Genomic DNA, 22839 nt, shown 5'->3' on the forward strand with positions numbered 1-22839 from the left:
CTCAGGACATTTTTACTTTTTGCAAGAAAATAGAAACATATAGAATGGGGAAGAATATTTCTAATTCTTTTGTTATATAAGGGTCTTGGATCCAGATTATATTAAGAAAACATGAACTCATAACAAAAAGTTAAAAGTGACTTTAATAGAACTTTTCAAAAGATGTATGTATTAATGACTGAAACATCAACAATGCTTTGTCATTAAAATTAGCAAATGCAAATCAAAGTATAATCAGGTAATACTTCATATATAATAGAACGGCAGTCATTAAAAGGAAAATAAAATACTTAACAGGACATAGAAACATTTGGAACACTGATACTTGAAGTACTCTTTACTCTTAGTCATATATTCAAGCATTCGTAAAAGTTCAGCCTCTGTTATTTTCCTTAAAATTATGCACTTGTCTCATTCTTCTCATATCAGTTTCTATTACTGCCTTTTATTTGTGGTCAGGAGCTTCCTGTTTCTAACCTTAACCCATCCTCACACTCTCTATACACCAGTAATAATGATCCCAAAGTGTAACCTAAGTGGATTTTGGCAATTTCGTGAATTCTTTCTCTTCTATCCTTCACCCCTCTTCTTTTACCCTTTCACCCCCTATCACTAGATAGGAGAGGAAAGTAATAGAGGAGAAAGGGCCTGTCACTATCCTTAGACTACTTCCTTCTCGGTAGGGCTGTCGAGTTCCGTGGGGCAAGTTAGATCTTTGCCATCAGGAAATCTCATTTCTTCCTTTTCTTGTTGTTTCTTCTTTGGATAGGACTATTTAATAAATCACAACCAGAACCCCTGCCTCTCAGGGCCTAGCATTTATGTAGTCTCTGAAAAGTCCCCAGAATTCTAAACAGCACACAATTACAGAAAATATCTGCAGCTGGCAAAATCATACCCATGAGTGCAGGAGGCAAATCGTAGTCGGCTGGTGTGGACAGTTCAGTGCAGCCACATTGCCCACACTTGGGATTAAAATGGAAACATAATCCCATACTCTTTCTATGTCTTAAAAAGTAATCAAAACTCCAGAATTCTTACTACACTAAAACATAAACGGAGACTTATCATGTCCTTTCTGTAGTTGTTTAATGTTTAAAACCAAGCATTAAATAAAAAGTTTCATATGTTTATCATGGTTTTAAAGACCTGCTTGATGTGGTTCCTGAGTTTCCTGTTTCATACTATGTCCTTCTACCCCTGGATTTTTCTGCAGTCACACTAGCCTTTCATGGATTTTTCTGCAGTCACACTAGCCTTTCAGCTCCTCAAGTATGCTGACTTCTTCCTCCCTCAGACTGTCTGAACACTTACTTACAAGGTATTCTTAAGTAAGTAGTCCAAGCCTTTCCAAAAGTGACATACATACATGGTTTCTAGGAATGCATGCATATCTGATGTGAAACATGATTAGCACTCAAAAAAGTAACCAATGTTATTTGATAACCATATGGATGGACAGAAAATGTGCAGAAGTGGCTACTATAAATAGAATGATAGTAAGGCAGTTACTGAAGATGGATTGAGGGAACTGAAGGAATAATTCGTAGAGATAAGAGGCAGCATGATAAAGTTAAAGGGATAAAGGTACAAAGGCTCTGAGGCAGGTTCTCACCCGGCTCACTTAAAGAGTATGAGAATATCCCGGGTTGGAGTGAAAGAAAGGGTGATTGGAAGGGAAGCAGGGTAAATCATTCATGTGGATTCTTAGAATTGGAAAGTCTCTGAGGTCTGTGAGCATGGAGTAGCATTTTTAATGGCCCACCCTGGTTGCTCTTTTAGGTGGAGAGTAAAGGGATGCCCAGGGCAGAAAGTGCTCAGGTGTTCATTGTTCCCACTGGGACTAGAAAGTGTGATCTGAACTATGCTAGTGACTTGAAGGTAGTGAGGAGTGGCTGGATTTGAGTGTGCTGTGTCTGCTCATAGGATGTAAGGAATTCCATCAGGGAAAGTAGATGAAGGCTCACTAGCAGGTCTTTATGTGAACAACTGAGCGAATGGAACTGCTCGGAGGAAAGATTATACAGGAGCAGCTGAAATACAAGAGAGGGTCAGGGCCCGGTTCTGACCATGTTAGATGTTCACATGACATCAGTCAGTCAGCTGGGTGTATATTCTTGAAATTTATGGCATGTCTATGTTTGGAATACAGAATTTTGGAATGTCATTATACTGGTAACATTGAAAACCATGAGTCAGATTGAGATCACCAAGTGCAAGAATGCAGGTGCTAGCTGTGTTTTGACAGAAAATGAGAAATGTTCATGCTTCTGTTTTTACTTTTGATAAGAATGATATGCATTGCCAACTAATGCTGTCACACTCAGTAAGAGCTAGACTCACAATCGCCGTGGGAAGGTGTTTTTTTCTTTTCTCTGTTTGACCTTTATCAGTCTCTGCCTCACAGGTCTTCTCCACTCCCACCCAAACAGTGCCTCTGCCCTGCTGCAGCATGTTGAGTTCTTTCCAGAACACAGAATAAGAACTTACAAGTAGTTTGTTGTTTCCGTGCTATTCTTGAAAATGTAGGCGTTGAAACCACACTCTGCCTTTCCGTGGTTTTCTGGTCTTTGTGAAGTATGCAGCATAGTTGGTTAAGTTTGTTTAATGGGTAACACGACCCAATCTTAGGGAATTCTACTGGATTTAAGATTATGGAATGGATTTTGTGCTTAGTAGTTGCTTCATTGGTGTTTACAAAATAATAAGTAATATTTGTTCTGTTCGTGAGCACACCGGTGTTCATGTGCCAGGAACACTATTATATTGGCTAATTTCCACAACTTAGTTTGACATTTGAATATAGAAAAAATGATGATTTCTTCCTTGTTTTAATATTGCTAGTCATTATAACTGATTTGCGTGTGGAAAATCATATGAAAATGATTTTAAGAGTACAGGAAATGTCTGTACTATTGAAAGTTCCCTGTGTGGCTATAAAAGTTTTCATCTGATTTAAATCATTAACTTAGGTCAGTGGGAAAGAAACTTTATTTCAGATTTTGACAGACAATATTACTGTTCTTTCAACATGACTCTTTATCCCATTCACAGTAATTCATTCTTCTGAGCTTCCATGTGTAGACTGGTGTGTGACTGTGGGTTGTGTTAGTGACCTGCACACTTTAATCTCCTTTCCAGTTCTTAATCCCCACTGTGGTGCTTTCCACATGCAGCTACATGGTGCAGCAAGAAAGGGCTGGTGAGCCAGGCATCTTTGCTTTTATTAGCACCTTCCTCTGGTCACCTGTCATACATAGTTAAAGGCAGAAAACGTGTGTTTTTCAATGGAGATGCAATGCTTTGGCTCAGAACTTTAGGAAAGAGCTTGAGGTACAGTTCCATGTACTAATCCAGCTGTATGTAATACTTTGAAATTACCTGGGAAATTATTATTGTGTCAGAAGAAGCAAATGTTATTCTCTGTTTTGTTGGGCTTCATCCATCAAAGGTTGAAAAAGGAGATAAAGGTATAAAGGAGATAAACTTATACACTTTTTATGCTCAGAAATTAGAATAGATTTATATAATGTATTTTCTTTATTAATAACGAGAACATTTTCTGTGTAAGTATGAGATATGATGATGTTTGTGGATGGAAGCCAGTGTAGCACTTGCTTATTAACTTGTCTGTACATTGTTAAAAGTTCCTTGAGATACTTGAGATGTGATCCCTACCACTCATGTATAAAAACTGGCTGGTTGTTCAATCATCCTAATGCTGGCAAGGTAGAGAGAGAAAGGCAGATCTCAGAACTCACTGACCAGAGAGCATAGCCAAACTGTGGGAAGCTCTGGGTTCATTGAGATACTGTGTCAAAAAATACAGTGAAGAGCAATCTAGGAAGACATGCAAAGTTAACCTCTGGCTTCTGTATGATTGTGGGTGCGTGCGCGCACGCGCGCACACATACACACATACACATACACACACAGATGAATATATATACATATATATATATACACACACACATATATTCACACACACATACACACAGATGAATATATATATAAACACACACATATATTCACACACACACACACACACACACACACACACACACACACACACACACACATCAATAGATCTTGGTATTTAAACTCAACTTCAGAAGAAAGTTAAACAGGTTACCAGAATGGCTTAACTTATGGATGCCTAGTTAATCGTGCTCATACTGTTTAAGAGTTAGAGGAGAATATATAACATATGTCTTTTTAAGCAAGGATATGATTGACATTGAACAAAATAATTACAGAATGTTTTTGAGTGTTAATATGAGTTGACTAGCATTTGGTAGGTCTTTAAGAGAGCTTGTTGGCCAAATTCAACCAAAATCTACTACTCAAAATGGTGTCTGTTTGCCCTGGTGAGCAATTTATTGTTAGAATTAATCTGTTTTGTATTTCCTTAAGAAAGCAATAAAATTATTTAGTGGATTGCAATCTTGTCTTTTCTGGTTACAGTTTCCTTAACAAGTAGTTAATCATATTGACTCAAGTGGTCTCTGTTTCTAACACTGCCTGTATGTCATGTGAGTGCACAGTATTTGTTTGTCAAAATTGAGCTCACTGTGTGTGGAGTTGAAAGTAGCTTACCTCTTTTGGAATTTTCAGTATTCATATATTTTAATTCACAGAAAAGACTGAGTGATGTGTACTAAATTTAGAATATATCTGTGGGGATATATTCAATCTGATTAATACATATTACCTCACCTGCTTATCACTGTTTTGCAGTGAAAACACTGAGATTCTATTTTCTTAGTATTTTAATAATACAATATAATTACTGCTTTGGTCATCTCATTGTTAAATTGACCTTTTAACTTTGCTTTTCTTAAATAACTCAAGTTAAAGTTCAAATTTTCAGTTATTCTGGAATGTTTAAAAGAATTTAAATGATGTTGTAGGTAAGCCATCAAGACATAGCTTCTGGGCTGTTTAAATACGTTCTTTATATCAACTCTCTGCTATGGTGATGCACCTCTGCTCACCTGGCGGTTGTACACAACTGTCTCTTTCCCAGGCCTGTCAGCCTTGCTACCCACTGTCACCTTACCACTTCTGTTCCTGTTCCCAGTGTTATTTGTACAAGTAATGCTTTGGCACTGTGGTGGTCTAACTATATTATTCTAACAAAAATATCTGATTTTATTTTGTTGTTTTTTTGAGACTAGGCCTTATTATGTAGTGCTGCTCCTCCTGGAACTCACTCTATAGACCAGATTGTCTTGAACTCACAGAGATCTACCTGCCTCTGCCTCCTGAGTGCTGGGATTAAAGGCATGTGACACCGTGCCCAATTTATTCTGGGTAGACTTTTTAAGTGCTACCCATAACTACTAATTTCTTAGTGTTTTGAAGGGAATGGTTTTTACCAAGTTTGATACTTATCTTTGATATACCCAAAAATGCTGTTTTTAAATGCAATTCGTAAAAGTCGTATTATGTTTAAAAACATGAACTCCTTGCATTTGATTTTTCTGTATTGCTGTGTTCACTGTGCTAAGTATGCATGGCAGCAATGTTTTACCCACAGCAGGGCCGGTTTGTGCAAATAAGTGTGTCATCACTGTTAGCTCTCTTTATATTCTCAAATTAGCACTAGTGTTACATCACAGGCTCACATTTGAGAGCATCACAGTTTTATTACACATTGTTTTGGTTTTTTGCCAGGACCCTTGGGCTGACCTTTGTGACTTGTCCTGCTGAGGCAAGTATCCTCTTATCGCCCTCCTTCTCCATTGCAGAGTATATCTGCTACTTGGAAACTATTTAGTTCTCAATTAGAGGAAACTGGAGAGTTAGCTTGAAATACAGTATCTTACAGCCATTTGAGCTGGATCATTGAACTAAGCAGAGACTTAAAATGAAGCTACAAAGGATGGTCTCTTTTTCTCCTAATTAATGACTCTGCACTTTCTCTCAGCGTATTGGTACAAGAGGATAGATTGATATAGAGCAAAGCATACATTTTTCAATGCCTAGTTTGGGCTCAAAGTAATTCTCAAGGATTCAGTATATAGCGAGAAATTGAAAAAGGTAGGATTAGGTAGATCATTTTGACTTGTGTTTAAGACTGTAATTAAGGGGTTGGGGATTTAGCTCAGCGGTAGAGCGCTTACCTAGGAAGCGCAAGGCCCTGGGTTCGGTCCCCAGCTCCGAAAAAAAGAAAAAAAAAAAGATAAACAGTACTTTTATTTTAACTAGCATTTTTGAGGAACTTTTCTGCTATTGGCACTCATTGTTTGTCTCATCCTCTCAGAATTTTATCTCTAACGTGTACTGCTCCCCACAGCTTGAGACCTGTAGGTACAAAGCCTCTCTCCATCTGCACTTGAAATGTCTGGACAGCATGTCCACCTTGGGACACTTCTGTAATTCTTCCCCTGCCATCTGTCGCTTGCTCTCTCCCTGCTGAGCAAAGGTCTTCCACTTGCTTGATTACAGACATCAGCCATCACCAGGTTTCTTTTACTTTACTTCCTTCAATTTATTTTGATTTTGCATTCAAATACGTGTTTTGCATATTGTCTTTTTGTAACTTTAACCACTACATAAATGGTCCATATCCCCTGAAATAACTTTGTGTTTGTTTGTTTTTTTCCATCATCCATGTTTCACTGCTTTTATGTAAGAAAAGAAGGCAGAACAGTCATTATGAAACCTTAGCTTTGGCAGACCCCTCACGGACCAGTCTCTCCCTTTTCTGTGCTCTGACTTCCTGCTCTTGACTCCTTCCATCCACCCTGGCCAGCTACTCTATCCCTGCATCTTTGTCCAGCACTGATCTCTTTACCCTCTGGTCACAGCCCTTGTGCATCTATCCTCGCCTCTCGTCTTTCCTCTTTTCTCTCTCTACTTTTACACAAAAGCCTTCTTTCTGCTTCTTCTCTACCTCTACCAACCAGTCTCCTAAATATAAACCAAGCTCGTTATGTCTTTACCACTCACTAAACCAGTCATTTGCAACTGCAGCTTTACTGCCTATTTGTTTCTATCTTGATTGTGTGCTTTATGAGAATAAGAACTCTCTGTTACATGTGTCTAGTGCCAACACATTGTTTTTCATGTAATGTGCTCAGCAAATAATTCTTTAATAAATGATTATACCTATGAAAACTCTGCATTTTACCTCCTAAATATATCAGGTTGTTTTTGTTCAGTCTAAAAACCCAAAATGCCATAGTAGAACTCTTTCACCATTCTCTTAGTACAAAGGAAAAATTAATTTTCAGAACCTCATGATTGGTAGATTTCAAATTATAGTTTTAGTTCTTTAATCAAATAAGTGCTGATTATATATGAAAATTATGGACTAGGAAATAGTACAAAATAAAATGAGCACATTTTAAGAAAATTCAAAACTCTGATTGAGTACATGTTTTGAGGTTCTTTTAATTTTGGAAGAAGGTAGTATAATGAAAAGAAGAAACACAGTTTGAGAACATATTCAGAAAACACACTTCCCATCTCACATGGAGAACATTGGATAAAATTTGTTGAATTTCTGTTTCATGTTTTAAATGTAGATATAATCAAACTTGAATGAATGATATTGTAGTTAGACTTGTACTACTTTGTAGTTTCTTTTTTATTCCACTCTTCTCCACCATGTTCTACCCTTTCAGCCCCTAACACTAGGTAGGAGAGAAAGAAGGGCAAAGGAGGCAGGGGAGGCATTGCCATTGCACTACTCTGATGACAAGGAACATCACATTCCCTGGAGCGAGTTTGATCTTCATCATCAGGATATTTAATTTATTCTTACTGTTGTTTCATCTTAACAAACCACAGCCAACAAGAGCCAACAGCAGCCGACAGCAGCTGACCACCAAGCCATAGCTTACTGCTACTCAACCACCAAGCCATAGCTTACTGCTACTCAACCACCAAGCCATAACTTACTGCTACTCCACAGAAGTCCCCAGAATTCCAGACACCACACGTCACGGGAACTTGTCAGCAGCTGGCAAAACCACATTCCTGCCAGAGCAGATTGTAATCAGCTGCTGTGGACGGTCTGAAGCAGCCCCATGACCCACACCTGGGATTAAAATGAAAACATATTCCCTGAATATTTCTGTGGATTTTTCTTTCAACAAACCAAAATTCTTGCTTCATGATATATTATGGAATAAGATTATTTGATGTAATTAAAACAAACACTAAATTTTGTTATTGATTATTATGATTGTTATTTTGACTTTTGTACAATTTAAATATCAAAGCTAAGTATGACTCTACATTTGAGACAGTCAGTCCATACTATAGACAAACAATCATGTTCATTTATTATTTAAGTTGGGATTTTTATGTGTTCCAACTAGCCTTGGTCCTGATAGGTTTCAGCTTAAATTAATCCATTGGGACGATTTTTCATACCTTTTGCAGTTTTCTTTTTAATATTTGATAATAAATACAAATAGAGTAGTTAGAAGACAGGGAAAATATTTCCTTCTAAGATCTAGTATTTATTTTTTTTAACAATGAGTTTTCTGGTGATTCATTCTATTACAATTCGAGTAAATAATGTTATTCCAAGGTGAAATAATTGAAATTGTACTGTTATCAGTTTCAACTCATTAGAGGAATTTTTAAAATTCTAAACCATTAGATATAATAATTTAAGAATTTTATATTTCAGGTAATTTAGCAGTTCTACAATCCATTGAAACCATTGCCTTAGTCCTGAAGAATGAATCAGTAAGGCTTTTTAATTTAAGTCAAGGATAGTATTTCAACTGGCTTTTTAACAGCAGTAACCTCATAGCATATATTTATCTCCTGATTTCTTCCATCATAGCGTGAAGAAGTGAATTATTGAAAAGATAAAAATAAATTTGTTTGCTTTCTGTCAGAGTTCATATCCACAGCCAGCCTTGATAGAAGAGGAGAATGATTTAGACAAGTTTGCTTTGGAGATTCATAACATATGCTTGCTGGACAGAATTGAGTTATCTCTGCTCCAGAGAGTGAGTTAGTGTAGCAGGGGCTGACAGAGATGAAGATAACTGAGGGAAATTCAATTACCTTTTAGTGTTTTCTTTCTAATGGGATTCTTAATGTGAAAAAGATCCTTAGATGATGTGCTGTTTTTTCTTGAGCTTTGCTTTGATACCTGCTTCCTGAGTACTACAAACTTTTACTTCAGATGGACCTTCCTTAAGTGTAAAGTAGGCAGTTTGCTAAGTGTAGTAGATTATATTGGAATAGTCTTTTAATTCTTTTTACTTGATGTCAGTGGTAATTTATATAATCTTGACTACACATTTAGCATCCCATATGTTAAATAAGCCTATCATTTATTATGAGAGCAATACTTTTCCCCTCTCGCAAATGACCTTTTGGAAAATATGTTGCAGTTCTCACTATTGATCTATTTATGCCTCTGTCAGCTATCTTATGCTGGTTCCTGGTGGTCGTCTTTAAAAGCTGTTAGGCTGCTCAGGCTCAGGCATTTCACTCTTACCTTTGCATTCTGCCAGACGTTTTTTTTTTTTTTTTTTTTTTTTTTTTTTTTTTTTTTTGGTAATCTGCATTAGTATCTTTATTCTCTCATATTCTCTTTTATTTTTCATTGTATTAAATCCGGCTTTTTTTCTCTTCAGTCTTATACTAATTGCTTTAAAGTTCCTCTCTTTAGTACATTTAGCTTCCGTAGATTCTTTAATTATCCACATTTCTCTCAACAGACATTGACATTGATGTCATACCCTTATATTTGCCTTAACTTTCTCACCTGATATTTTGTTAGTCTGCTTTTCAGTTCTCATGGTTCTCTATGTTTTTATTCCTTTGATCAAAGCTATAGATCTCTGTAAAGCATGATAAAGGAAGGATGTCAAAGTGTTGTCTTTCCACATCACATGATGATTCAAAGATTTTCTTCATAAAAACTGCATGTACAGAGACAGGCAGGTAGATCAATGGAATAGAATTGAAGACCTAAAAATGAACCCACACACCTATGGTCACTTGATCTTTGACAAAGGAGCTAAAACCATCCAGTGGAAAAAAGACAGCATTTTCAACAAATGGTGCTGGTTCAACTAAAGGTCAGCATGTAGGAGAATGCAAATCGATCCATTCGTATCTCCTTGTACAAAGCTCAAGTCCAACTGGATCAAGGACCTCCACATAAAACCAGACACACTAAAACTAATACAAGAGATAGTGGGGAAGAGCCTCTAACACATGGGCACAGGGGAAAAGTTCATGAACACCAATGGCTTATGCTCTAAGATCAAGAATCGAAAAAAGGGACCTCATAAAATTGTAAAGCTTCTATAAGCAAAGGACACTGTCAATGGGACAGAATAGCAACCAACAGATTGGGAAAAGATCTTTACCAATCCTATGTCTGATGGAGGGCTAATATCCAATACATAAAAATTCAAGAAGTTAGACTCCAGAGAATCAAATAACTCTATTTAAAAAATGGGTACAGAGCTAAAAAAAGAATTCTCAACTGAGAAATATTGAATGGCCAAGAAGCACCTAAAGAAATGTTCAACATCCTTAGTCATCATGGAAATGCAAATTAAAACAACCCTGAGATTCCACATCATACAATCAGAATGGCTAGGATGAAAACCTTAGGTGATAGCAGATGGTGGCGAGGATGTGGAGAAAGAGGAGCACTACTTCATTGGTGGTGGGATTGCAAGCAGAATAAACCACTCCGGAAATCAGTCTGGAGGTTCCTCAGATTATTGGACATAGTACTTTCTGTGCATATACCCAAAAGATGCTATAAAATATAACAAGGACACATTCTCCACTATGTTCAGAGCAACGTTATTTATAATACCCAGAGGCTGGAAAGAACCCAGATGTCCTTTAACAGAAGAAGGGTTTCAACAGAAAATGTGGTACATTTATACAATGGAGTACTACTCAGCTATTAAAAATGAATTCATGAAGTGGAACTAGAAAACATCATCCTGAGTGAGATAACCCAATCACAAAAGAACACACCTGATAAGCACTCACTGGTAAGTGGATATTAGCCCAAAAGCTCAGAATCCCCAAGATACAATTTACAGACCACCTGACGCTCATGAAGAAGGAAGACTAAAGTGTGGGATGCTTTATGCTTCTCAGAAGGGGAAAGACAATAGTAAACAGGAAATACAGAGACAACATGTGGAGCAGAGACTAAAGGAAACTCTAACCAAACAAGTGAAAGATGTATATGATAAGAACTTCAAATTTCTCAAGAAAGCAATCAAAGAAGATGTCAGAAAATGGAGAGATCTCCCATGCTCATGGATTGGCAGAATTAAGGTAGTAAAAATGGACACCCTATCAAAGGCAATCTACAGTATCTAGTATTCTATGTAGGGTTGGATTTGTACAAATATACTGCTTATATTTGGTTTTGTCATGTCATATTGGTTTCTCCATCTATGTTGATTGAGAGTTTTGCTGGGTATAGTAACCTGGGCTGGCATCTGTGGTCTTTTAGGGTCTGTATGACATCTGCCCGGGATCTTCTGGCTTTTAGCTTTTTTCTTCATAAGTCTGGTGTAATTCTAAGAGGTCTGCTTTTATATATTACTTGGTCCTTTTCCCTTACAGCTCTGAATAGTCCTTCTTTATTCTATATGTGTAGTGTTTTGATTATTATGTGGTGGGAGAATATTCTTTTCTGGTCCAATTTATTTGGAGTTCTGTAGGTTTCTTGTACATTTATGTCCATCTCTTTCTTTAGGTTAGGGGAACTTTCTTGTATAATTTTGTTGAAAGTGTTTTCTGGCCCTTTGAACTGGTAATCTTTACCCTCTGCTATTCCTATGACTATTATTTTTTAATATGCATAACAATAATTTTATTATGGCATTTCCAGACATGTACATAGTGGATTTCTACCACATCTTCCTGTGTCAGCCAGTGCTCTGCTGTTGGAAAGAGCCACCATGACCACAGGAACTCTTTTTATTTTTTCTGCATCTTTATTAAATTGGGTATTTCTTATTTACATTTCAAATGTTATTCCCTTTCCCGGTTTCCAGGCAATCATCCCCCTAATCCCTACCCCTCCCCTTCTTTATGGGTGTTCCCCTGCCCTTCTGCCCCCCATTACCACCCTCCACCCAACAATCACATTCACTGGGGGTGCAGCCTTGGCAGGACCAAGGGCTTCCCCTTGCACTGGTGCCCTTATTAGGTTATTCATTGCTTCCTATGAGGTTGGAGCCCAGGGTCAGTCCGTGTATAGTCTTCGGGTAGTGGCTTAGTCTCTGGAAGCTCTGGTTGGTTGGCATGGTTGTTCATATGGGGTCTCAGTTCAGTGGTTTAATGATGGCATTCGCCTATGTATTTGCTGTATTCTGGCTGTGTCTCTCAGGAGAGATCTACATCCGGTACCTGTAGGCCTGTACTTCTTTACTTCATCCATCTTATCTAGTTTGGTGGCTGTATATGTATGGGCCACATGTGGGGCAGGCTCTCTGAATGGGTGTTCCTTCTGCCTCTGTTCTAAACTTTGCCTCCCTATTCCCTCCCAAGGGTATTCTTGTTCCCCTTTTAAAGAAGGAGTTCAGCATTCGCATTTTGGTCATCCTTCTTGAGTTTCATTTGCTCTAGGCGTCTAGGGTAATTCGAGCATTTGGGCTAATATCCACTTATCAATGAGTGTATACTATGTCTGTTTTTCTGTGATTGGGTTACCTCACTGAGGATGATATTTTCTAGTTCCATCCATTTGCCTATGAATTTCATAAAGTCATTGTTTTTGATAGCTGAGTAATATTCCATTGTGTAGATGTACCACATTTTCTGTATCCATTCCTCTGTTGAAGGGCATCAGGTGTAGATCGCTCCTGAGAGACACAGCCAGAATACAGCAAATACAGAGGCGAATGCCAGCAGCAAACCACTGAACTGAGAATAGGACCCCCGTTGAAGGAATCAGAGAAAGAACTGGAAGATCTTGAAGGGGCTCGAGACCCCATATGTACAACAATGCTAAGCAACCAGAGCTTCCAGGGACTAAGCCACTACCTAAAGACTATATATACATGGACTGACCCTGGACTCTGACCTCATAGGTAGCAATGAATATCCTAGTAAGAGCACCAGTGGAAGGAGAAGCCCTGGGTCCTGCTAAGACTGAACCCCCAGTGAACTAGACTGGTGGGGGGAGGGCGGCAATGGGGGGAGGGTCGGGAGAGGAACACCCATAAGGAAGGGGAGGGGGGAGGGGGATGTTTGCCCGGATACCGGGAAAGGGAATAACACTCGAAATGTATATAAGAAATACTCAAGTTAATAATAAAAAAAAAGGGGGGGGGCATCAGGGTTCTTTCCAGATTCTGGCTATTATAAATAAGGCTGCTATGAACATAGTGGAGCACGTGTCGTTTTTATATGTTGGGGCATGTTTTGGGTATATGTCCCAAGAGAGGTATAGCTGGATCCTCAGGCAGTTCAATGTCCAATTTTCTGAGAAACCTCCAGACTGATTTCCAGAATGGTTGTACCAGTCTGCAGTCCCACGAACAATGGAGGAGTGTTCCTCTTTCTCCACATCCTCGCCAGCATTTGCTGTCACCTGAGTTTTTGATCGTAGCCATTCTAACAGGTGTGGGGTGGAAAATCAGGGCTGTTTTGATTTGCATTTCCCTTATGATTAAAGATGTTGAACATTTGATTAAGTGTTTCTCAGCCATTCGGCATTTCTCAGCTGTGAATTCTTTGTTTAGATCAGAACCCCATTTTTTAATAGGGTTATTTGTCTCCCTGCAGTCTAATTTCATGAGTTCTTTGTATATTTTGGATATGAGCCCTCTATCAGTTGTAGGATCTTTTCCCAATCTGTTGGTTGCCATTTTGTCTGAACAACAGTGTCCTTTGCCATACAGAAGCCTTGTAGTTTTATGAGATCCCATTTGTCCATTCTTGATCTTAGAGTATAAGCCATTGGTGTTTTGTTCAGGAAATTTTTTCCAGTGCCCATGTGTTCCAGATGCTTCCCTAGTTTTTCTTCTATTAGTTTGAGTGTATCTGGTTTGATGTGAAGGTCCTTGATCCACTTGGACTTAAGCTTTGTACAGGGTGATAAGAATGGATCGATCCGCATTCTTGTACATGCTGACCTCCAGTTGAACCAGCACCATTTGCTGAAAATGCTATCTTTTTTCCATTGGATGGTTTTGGCTCCTTTGTCAAAAATCAAGTGACCGTAGGTGTGTGGGTTCATTTCTGGGTCTTCAATTCTGTTCCATTGGTCTATCTGTCTGTCTCTGTATCAATACCATGCAGTTTTTATCACTATTGCTCTGTAATACTGCTTGAGTTCAGGGATAGTGATTCCCCCTGAAGTCCTTTTATTGTTGAGGATAGTTTTAGCTATCCTGGGTTTTTTGTTATTCCAGATGAATTAGTAAATTGCTCTGTATAACTCTCTGAAGAACTGGATTGGTATTTTGATGGGGATTGCATTGAATCTGTAGATCACTTTTGGTAGAATGGCCATTTTTACTATATTAATCCTGCCAATCCATGGGCATAGGAGATCTTTTCATCTTCTGAGGTCTTCTTCAATTTCTTTCTTCTGAGGCTTGAAGTTCTTCTTCTTCTTTTTTTTTTTTTTTTTCCGGAGCTGGGGACCGAACCCAGGGCCTTACGCTTGCCTAAGCGCTCTACCACTGAGCTAAACCCCCAACCCCGAGGCTTGAAGTTCTTATCATACAGATCTTTCACTTGCTTGGTCAACGTCACACCGAGCTATTTTATATTATTTGGGACTATTATGAAGGGTGTCGTTTCCCTAATTTCTTTCTCGGCTTGTTTCTCTTTTGTGTAGAGGAAGGCTACTGATGTATTTGAGTTAATTTTATACCCAGCCACTTGGCTGAAGTTGTTTATCAGCTTTAGTAGTTCTCTGGTGGAACTTTTGGGATCACTTAAATATACTATCATATCATCTGCAAATAGTGATATTTTGACTTCTTCTTTTCCGATCTGTATCCCCTTGACCTCCTTTTGTTGTCTGATTGCTCTGGCTAGAACTTCAAGAACTATATTGAATAAGTAGGGAGAGAGTGGGCAGCCTTGTCTAGTCCCTGATTTTAGTGGGATTGCTTCAAGTTTCTCTCCATTTAATTTAATGTTAGCTATTCGTTCATTCGTTCGTTCATAGTAAAACTGTATATGGCTTTTACTATGTTTAGGTCTGGGCCTTGAATTCCTATTCTTTCCAGGAGTTTAATCATGAAGGGGTGTTGAATTTTGTCAAATGCTTTCTCAGCATCTAATGAAATGATCATGCGGTTTTTATCTTTCAGTTTGTTTATATAATGGATCACGTTGATGGTTTTCCATATATTAAACCATCCCTGCATTCCTGGGATGAAGGCTACTTGATCATGGTGGATGATTGTTTTGATGTGCTCTTGGATTCGGTTTGCCAGAATTTTGTTGAGTATTTTTGCGTCGATATTCATAAGGGAAATTGGTCTGAAGTTCTCTTTCTTTGTTGTGTCTTTGTGTGGTTTAGGTATAAGAGTAATTGTGGCTTCATAGAAGGAATTCGGTAGTGCTCCATCTGTTTCAATTTTGTGGAATAGTTTGGATAATATTGGTATGAGGTCTTCTATGAAGGTCTGATAGAATTCTGCACTAAACCCGTCTGGACCTGGGCTCTTTTTGGTTGGGAGACCTTTAATGACTGCTTCTATTTCTTTAGGAGTTATGGGGTTGTTTAACTGGTTTATCTGTTCCTGATTTAACTTTTGTACCTGGTATCTGTCTAGGAAATTGTCCATTTCCTGCAGATTTTTAAGTTTTGTTGAATATATGCTTTTGTAGTAGGATGTGATGATTTTTTGTATTTCCTCTGATTCTGTAGTTATGTCTCCCTTTTCATTTCTGATTTTGTTAATTTGGACACACTCTACGTGTCCTCCCGTTAGTCTGGCTAAGGGTTAACTATGTTGTTGATTTTCTCAAAGAACCAACTTTTGGTTCTGTTGATTTTTTTCTATGGTCCTTTTTGTTTCTACTTGGTTGATTTCACCTCTGAGTTTGATTATTTCCTGCCTTCTACTCCTCCTGGGTGTATTAGCTTCTTTTTTGTTCTAGGGCTTTTAGGTGTGCTGTCAAGCTGCTGATATATGCTCTCTCCTGTTTCTTTTTGCAGGCACTCAGAGCTATGAGTTTTCCTCTTAGCACAGCTTTCATTGTGTCCCATAAGTTTGGGTATGTTTTACCTTCATTTTCTCTAAATTCTACAGAGTCTTTAATTTCTTTATTTCTTCCTTGACCAGGTTATCATTGAATAGAGCACTGTTCAATTTCCATGTATATGTGGGCATTCTTCCCTTATTGTTGTTGAAGACCAGCTTTAGCCCATGGTGGTCTGATAGGATGCATGGGATTACTTCTATATTTCTTCATCTTTTGAGGCCTGTTTTATGACCGCTTATATGGTCAATTTTGGAGAAAGTACCATGAGGTGGTAAGAAGAAGGTATATCCTTTTGTTTTAGGGTAGAATGTTCTATAAACATTAAGTCCATTTGGTTCATGACTTCTCTTAGTCTGTCTATGTCATTGTTTAATTTCTGTTTCCATGATCTGTCCATTGATGAGAGTGGGGTGTTGAAACCTCCTACCAGTAATGTGTGAGGTGCAATGTGTGCTTTGAGGTTTAGTAAGGTTTCTTTTATGTGTGTAGGTGCCCTTGTATTTGGTCATAGATATTTAGGATTGAGAGTTCATCTTGGTGGATTTTTCCTTTGATGAATATGAAGTGTCCTTCCTTATCTTTTTTGATGACTTTTGGTTGAAAATCGATTTTATTTTATATTAGAATGTCTCCTCCAGCTTGCTTCTTCTGACCATTTGCTTGGAAAGTTGTTTCCCAGCCTTTCACTTTGAGGTAGTGTCTGCCTTTGTCTCTGAGGTGTGTTTCCTGTAGGCAGCAGAATGCAGGGTCCTTATTGCGTATCCAGTTTGTTAATCTATGTCTTTTTATTGGGGAGTTGAGTACATTGATGTTGAGAGATATTAAGGAATAGTGATTTTTGCTTCCTGTTATATTCATATTTTTATGTGAGATTATGTTTGTGTGCTTTTCTTCTCTTTGTTTTGTTGCAAGATGATTGGTTTCTTGCTTTTTCTAGGATGTAGTTTGCCTCCTTATGTTGGGCTTTACCATTTATTATCCTTTGTAGTGCTGGATTTGTAGAAAGGTATTGTGTAAATTTGGTTTTGTCATGGAATATCTTGGTTTCTCCATCTGTGTTAATTGAGAGTTCTGCTGGATACAGTAACCTGGGTTGGTATTTGTGTTCTCTTTTGGTCTGTATGACAACTGTCCAGGATCTTCTGGCTTTCATAGTCTCTATTGAGAAGTCTGGTGTAATTCTGGTAGGTCTGCCTTCAAATGTTACTTGACCCTTTTCCCTTACTGAGTTTAATATTCTTTCTTTGTTTTGTGCATTTGGCGTTTTGAGTATTATGTGACCAGAGGAGTTTCTTTTCTGGTCCAATCTATTTGGAGTTCTGTAGGCTTCTTGTATGTTATGGGCATCTCTTTTTTTAGGTTAGGGAAGTTTTCTTCTATGATTTTATTGAAGATATTTACTGGTCCTTTGAGGTGGGAGTCTTCACTTTCTTCTATTCCTATTATCCTTAGGTTTGATCTTCTCATTGAGTCCTGGATTTCCTGTATGCTTTGGGCCAGTAGCTTTTTCCGTTTTACATTTTCTTTGACAGTTGTGTTGATGATTTCTATGGAATTTTCTGCTCCTGAGATTCTCTCTTCTATCTCTCGTATTCTGTTGGTGGTGCTTGTATCTACAGCTCCTTGTCTCTTCCTTTGGTTTTCTATATCCAGGGTTGTCTCCCTTTGCTTCTATTTCCATTTTTAAGTCCTTCACCTGTGTTTTCCTGTAATTCTTTTAGGGATTTTTGTGTTTCCTCTGTATAGGCTTCTGCTTGTTCATTTGTGTTTTCCTTCATTTCTCCAAGGAAGTTCTTTATGTCTTTCTTGAAGTCCCCCATCATCATGATCAAATGTGATTTTAAATCTAGATCTTAGTAAGGGAAAAAGGTCAAGTAACATATTTCTTTAAAAGATTTATTTGTTTCTTCTTCAAGTATTTCTAACTGTTTGCCTGTGTTTTCCTGTAGTTTTTAAAGGAGATTTCTTTTTATAGCCTACTTTAAGGGCTCTATCATCTTCATGAAATGGAATTTTTGGTGAGAATCTTTTTCTCCTCGTGTGTTAGGGTGTCCAGGATGTGCTGTAGTAGGAGAAATGTCTTCTGATGACGCCAAATTAAATTTTCTTTTGTTGCTCATGTTCTTGTGTTAGCTTTTCACCATCTGTTATCTCTGGTGTTACCTGGTGTGGGTCTCTCAGACTGAAGCAGGCCTCTTGGGAGAATGGTAGAGCTGTGACCTGGGTTAGAGCAGGCCTCCTGGGAGGCAGGCAGTGCTGTCTTTGGTTAGTTGGGACCTCCTGTTTCCCCGGTTAGATCAGTTCTCCTTTGTCCCTGGTTATGTAAATTTGTCAAAACAGTTATGTTTGGCATACGTTTCACAAGCATAGGTTTCATAAAGTTAATTTCATACAAATATATCATATACTAAGACCATAGTCACTCTCCTGTTTCTCCTTCGTCTCGATTCCCATCCAGACCTCCAGCCATAATTCTACATTTATAGCCTATATGCATGCATGATTTTATATTTATATAATATCTAGGATCCACACATATATTTTTCTTCTTAGCTAAGTCACTTCATTTATTTAGTCTATGTTGCATCCATTTTCTTTCAAATGACATAATTTTGCTTTTGTTTATGTCTGAATAAAACTCTATCATGTATTTATGCCACATTTTCTTTGTCTATGTGCTGATAGACATCTTGGCTCATTTAGTACCTTAGGTACTGTGAACACTGCAGCAGTACAGAGAGGTGCACAAGAATCTCTGGTAAGCACATTTAGAGTCCTTTTTTATATGCCCAAGAGCAGGATAAATGGTTCATATTTTAGTTCTATTTTCAGTTTTATGAGAAAATTCTATACTGATTTCCATAGTGACTGCAACAATTTGCATTTCTACCACCAATATCTAAAGATCCCTCCTCTCTTCCTAAACATATGGAAAAGTGTTCAGCATCCATACCCATCAGGGAATGCAAATAAAGCAGCTTTCAGATTCAATCTCCCCCCATGGAAATGGCTGTTATTAATATATGCCAGTAAGAACCAGAGAATGTAGAGCAGTATAACAGTGTGTAGATAGATAACACAAATTCAGTTAACATTTCATACATTAAATAATTTATTCAAACTTTGGAGGAATATCTCCTTTATGGAGGAGATGGTTAACACATTTATTGTACTAGAGAAAAACACAAGCATGTATCTTAAAGGGGAATGCTCTGGCTGCAGTTTGACAGGCTGAGTGTTTGAGACAGGATTTGCCATACAGACTGCACTAGACTGAAACCTACTATGTAGCCCAGGTTGGCCTCCAGAATGCTGGGATTCTAGCATGACCACTAATCACATGTCTACTTGTCTTATTCTCCATGCTTGCTTCTGCCCCGCCCACTGTTTCATTGTGTTATCCTTTATTTGTTCTGTCTTTTGTGTTTGCTTCTTGGTGAATACTTGTTTATTATAAGGTTTTTTTCATTTTGTTATATACAGTATTTATGTCTCTCTGAGGAGTTCTGGTACAGGTACCTTTATCTATTCTATATTTCTATTGTAAGCTGTGATGGTTTATTCAGTTGCACTTAGGTGGAAGAAAGGGCTATTACCCTGCAGAAGCTGTCACTCTGTGCAGACAGCACTCTCTTCATTTGGTTTCTGTTATTTAGTCCTTCAGGAAACATCTCCTTGTATCACCTACTGTTTTACATGAAGTATCTGAGAAGCAGAATTTCGTATAGCCCAACCAGTTATAAAGACTTCAGATATAAGATTTGAACTCAAGCTGTTGGGCTGTAGAGGTTGTGATTTTTAGTATTGATTTAATTTTGGATATTGATAAAGCTGAATCAATTATTTTCAATTCTGTTTTTTGAACTGTTTTTTTTTGTTTTATATTTAGCTATGTGTTACTTATTTTCAGGTATAAATATATTTACTTATTTAACCATGAGACCTTACTAAGTTAAATAAATGATTACAGTTCTGTCTGATTTGAAATCACAGTATGATTTTTTAAAAGTTTTTAAATTCAGACTTATTTATTGTTTAAATTCTGTCAGTTTATTGAACACATATACCAAGATACCTTTTATTTAATTTACCAGATAGTCGTTTGATGTATTGCCAGCATTGTTAATGGAACTATCTTACCTTCTCGTATAGTGTTTGTGAATTAATCTAAGAATTTGGTAGTTTATAAAATATTAATAGGTACTCTAGTAAGGAGTAACATAATAAATCAGTATTGTATATATATTGGATGTATATGTATGTGTATACATTAGATATACATTAGAGTACTCACGTATGTGCAAATTGCAGCGTGCTTGTTGATGACTTGTTTGTAGAAATCTTTTCCACAGCATTTTAAAACAAGCTTTTATTATGAGAAACTTAAAGGGTTCAAACCTGTGTTAATCTTTAAATCATTTAATATTATTGGGGACTGCACTTTGTAGAGATAAGGTCCCAGAACACATTGCACCTAGTCCATTAAAAGAAGAAGAAATGGGAGAGATACTTTGATAAGTGTCCTCCCTGTTTTAACCTTGAATGCTATTATGGGGTGGGCTGAGAAGGGGGGATGGTGCTATATCTGTTTCATTGGCTTAGACTTTTTCCTGCTGAGAGAAATCAATACTTTGAGGCGTTGCATGACAGAGAAATCACTTTAGAATTAAAGGTGGCTGTCACACAGTATCATTGGCTGACTTTGTTTGCTGTTGAGGTTTGAAGCTTTCATTTTTCTTAGTCTTTTTCAGGAGTCTCAGGTTTCTATAGATAGCATTAATTTTTTTTAAAGATCAGACTTTAAATCTGAGGAAAGTAATAAAGCAGAGAGACCTCCAAAGTGAAATATTGAGAAACTTCTTTATTTGTTGAACTTTACGTGCTTTTCCTTTCCAATAGTTTCCACTAAATTTATAGGGGAAGTGATTTTGAGAAAATTGAGAAGTCACACTCTTAAAACTATTTGACAAGCCTTGCTTCCCTAATTAAAATTTCATTAATTCATGTGTAGCATTTCAAACACAACGAAGAAGGTAGGACTGTGTATTCTGACATAGAATGAAATACTGTAAACCTACTAATTGTAGAAAAAATGGTTACAAGCTCTTCCTTTATTTTCTGTATCATTGATCTGTTTTCTGCCTAAAAGCAAATGCTTTTTTGAGATTTAAAAACTAAGCATTAAATTGTGAAAGGCTTCTTTTATATTTTGAGCGACAGTTTGATTTCAAAATTTTAAACATGTTTTATAATAATTTATTGAATTAGTTACCGTGTATTAAATAATACTAGTCTAGAAACCTAATGCTTAAAACCTTGTAATTTTGACATTCTTAGGTGAGCTTCTGGAGGTTAAAAGGGAATGTTTGTGAGGCCTCTTTCTTTGCAGTTAGGTTAACATTCTTTTCTATCTTAACACAGGTTTGGGATCTCAGTCACTCTCCCAGTCTTCTCCTCTCTTCCTCCTTCCCTTTCAATGTTTAATATGGTTGAGACTGCTGGTCTTCCTACAGGGTCGCCCTCCTCCTCCTCAGCTTCTTCCAGCTTTCCCTAATTCAACCACAGGGGTCACCAGCTTCTCTCCATTGGTTGAGTATAAATATCTTTATCTGACTCTTTCAGCTGCTTGTTGAGCCTTTCGGAGGGCACTCATGATAGGTCCCTTTTGTGAGCACTCCATAGCCTCAATAGCAGTGTCAGGCCTTGGGGATCCCAATTTGGGGCTGTCACTAGACCTCCTTTTCCTCAGGCTCTTCTCCATTTCTGTCCCTGTAGTTCTTTCAGGCAGGAACAATTATGGTCAGAGTTATTGTCTGAGGGCTGGCAACCCCATCCCTCACTTAATGCCCTGTCTTTCTGCTGGAGATGGGCTCTACAGGTTCCCTCTCCCCACTGCAGGGCATTTCATCTAAGGTCCCTCCCTTTGAGTCCTGAGAGTCTCTCACCTCCCAGTAGTAGAGTGCTCATCTAGCATGTATTTTATCTTAGCCCAACAAAACAAAACAAAACAAAACTTATGTTTTAAGTTTTCTTGGCAATCATGTACTTTTTGGGGTTGAGAGTAGAGCATATAAATGTATATATATACTATAAAACATTTCATATAGAAAACAATCCCTGTTACTATTGCTGATGCCAAGAAGTGCTTGCTGACATATGAATGTCTCCTGAGAGGCTCTGCCAGAGCCTTCTGATACAGATGAGGACATTTGAAGCCAACCATTAGACTGGAGACCCCAATAGAGCAGTTAGAGAAAGGGCTGAAGGGGCTGGAGGGGTTTTCAACCCCATAGGAAGAACAACAATATCAACCAACCAGACCCCCTAGAACTCCCAGGGACTAAACTACCAACCAAAGAACACATGGAGGGACCCATGGCTCCAGCCCCATGTGTAGCAGAGGATGGCTTTGTCTGGAATCAATAGGAGGAGAAGCCCTTGGTCCTGTGTAGGCTTGTTTCCCCAGTGTAGGGGAGTGCCAGGGCATTGACGTGGGAGTGGGTGGGTTGTAGGGGGAACTTCTTTATAGAAGCAATGGGAGGGGGAAACTGGGAAAGGGGATAATATTTGAAATGTAAATTCATAAAATATCCAATAAAAATTAAAAAATTCAATGATTGTAACAAGCTGTCTAGATTGTTTTTC

At 37.9% G+C, this 22839-nt stretch overlaps 1 protein-coding gene across 5 annotated transcripts in view; it reads left to right on the forward strand.

Moving 5' to 3' along the window:
* Nucleotides 1-22839, forward strand: part of Lrba (LPS responsive beige-like anchor protein) — a 581207-nt gene that overhangs the window by 201895 nt on the left and 356473 nt on the right. The gene's annotated exons all lie outside the window — the stretch shown is intronic.

The sequence above is a fragment of the Rattus norvegicus genome, chromosome 2, assembly GCF_036323735.1.
Source record: "Rattus norvegicus strain BN/NHsdMcwi chromosome 2, GRCr8, whole genome shotgun sequence".
In the NCBI taxonomy this organism is placed as follows: domain Eukaryota; kingdom Metazoa; phylum Chordata; class Mammalia; order Rodentia; family Muridae; genus Rattus; species Rattus norvegicus.